General features: G+C 39.5%; 1 pseudogene; it reads left to right on the top strand.

Moving 5' to 3' along the window:
- The first annotated feature begins 1,310 nt into the window (after positions 1 to 1,310).
- On the top strand, positions 1,311 to 1,964 carry LOC128027109 (histamine H2 receptor-like; annotated as a pseudogene).
- The last annotated feature ends 329 nt before the right edge of the window (positions 1,965 to 2,293 follow it).

The following is a 2,293-nucleotide window of genomic DNA, read 5'->3' as shown; positions in this document are numbered from 1 at the left end:
TTACCTTGATTTATTATCACTATTGCAAGATGTCTTAATCCACAGAGATCTTTGCTTTAAATTGTTTCTTCTCCCTTTTTATTCATATAAAATAATAGTCTAAATAATAATAATAATAATAATAAGCAAAAAGCAACAAAAAAGCTGATAAAATTGCATTAATTGACATGCACTGGATAGTCAGTTTGCATGACAATTAAGTTCACTTGACCAGTGGATTTTGTGGTTCAGTTATACTGACCCCAAATATAAAGCATAAAACATATTTCTCTGTCACAGAAAACAGAGATATAACGGAACCAGTAATTGCAGAAGTCAACACTGGCTTAGCATAATGCAATGATGACTGTCATTTTTTTTTATATTATATTATTACTCTAAGTAGTCTAGCATTTTGCAATTGGTTTGGCTAAGGTTGACAACCTCTTATCTAAATGCATCTCTCTTCTGTTTTAAACAAGAGAAAGAGGAGGAAAATGTAGTACCTCACTGTGACCAGCAGAGGCCAACACACTTCAGTCTAAAAACAAAATAGCCGGCGGAAGGTGGATGGATGAACAGATGGATCAATGGAGGAGGAGGACATACCCTGCAGTGTGGAAGGATACCATTGGGATTAGACCTTACTAAACATTTTGACCTACAAAAACTGCATTGCATTTTGCATTGATGCATTTGGAAGATGCAAGTATGCACATTGTCTGGAAAAGCCTTGGCAGTGTTGAGCAACAGGAACATTCACATGGCCAGAAAAAAAAAGATGAACAAACCTGCATTCCAAGTGTTTCTCTACCAATAAAACAATAAAATCATGGATCTTCACATTCAAAAACTGCACTGGATTTTACATTAATGGATTTAGCAGATGCAAGTATGTGGGTTGCCTGGAATAAAAATGCACAACCATGGTACTGTTGAGCTACAGGAACACTGGCACAAGCAGACAATAACACAAAAACTGCACAGCATTTTGAACATCATGAACTACAATTTTTGCATTGATCGATATAGCTGATGCAACCATGTGCATTGCCAGAAATTAAACACACACCCTTGAGCTACAGGAACGTTCACACAAACAGAAAATAGGATTTTCACACACACACACACACACACACACACACCTGCATTCAGAAATTTACACAACTTGACATTGCATTGCATTTTTAACATCTCGACTACAAAAAAAATTGCTTTGCATTTTGCCATTGTTAAGCTACAGGAACATTCACACAGAAAATATGAAAAACAGACATACTCGTAGTGTTTTGTTACCGATAAAACCATAAATAAATCACACAAACACAGAAATGACATCTAAGATAGCATTAGCTGTGATGCTCTCCGTTCTTATCCTCTTCACTCTCAGTGGAAATATGTTGGTTTGTCTGGCTGTGTACATGACCAGACGCCTACGTAATGTCACCAACTGCTTCATTGTATCTTTGGCAATTACAGACTTTCTACTGGGTGCTCTCGTGCTGCCGTTTTCCTCCCTTTACCAAGTTACGGGCGACTGCCCACTGGGGCCCACTTCTGCAACATCTACAACTCCCTGGATGTCATGTTATGCACTGCCTCCATACTTAATCTCTTCGTTATCAGCTTAGATTGCTACTTTGCGGTCACTGCCCCATTGCATTATCCAATGCTAGTGCTTCCGTGGAGAGTTGGTGCGGTTTTACCGACAATCTTGCTGGTTTTGGTTGGTGTTTTATTTTTACCTATACACCCAGGCTGGAATACAAGAGACTAAAGCGTGCAACATATTCGCCAGGGTGACCCTGCACGAGATTGCTGGTTTGAGTTGAATGCAACATATGCAGTGGTCGACACCTTTGTGACATTAATCTCCCCCTGGTGGCCATGTGCTGGAGCTACCATCATACCATCACAGCTAATGGGAATAAAAGGTAAAAGAAGACTGAAAAGAAGAGACTGAGGCTCCGTCCACACAAAGACATGCTAAGCTGTATACGCATACATTTTTAATCATATAGGCGTTTCGTCCACACAGATCCGGTGTTTTGGCATAGTGAATCTTTTTATACCGGGTCCTAGAGTGGATAAATCTGAAAACGTCGACCTTGCGTTTTCATGTGGACAGCAAATCCGTATATTTTCTGAAATGGTGATGTCATCGGCCCATGTCTCGCCCCTAGTCAGACACTGCAACGCCAGGTAACAGCAACAAAAACATGAACAAACACTGAACGATTGTCTTTTTATTAACTAACATTAACGAAGATTAATTCATGTATTGTTCCATGTTCGTTTGTATACTGCGCACAAG

This window comes from Carassius gibelio, chromosome A14 (assembly GCF_023724105.1).
Source record: "Carassius gibelio isolate Cgi1373 ecotype wild population from Czech Republic chromosome A14, carGib1.2-hapl.c, whole genome shotgun sequence".
NCBI lineage: Eukaryota > Metazoa > Chordata > Actinopteri > Cypriniformes > Cyprinidae > Carassius > Carassius gibelio.
This window is presented reverse-complemented; position numbering and strand designations above follow the sequence as displayed.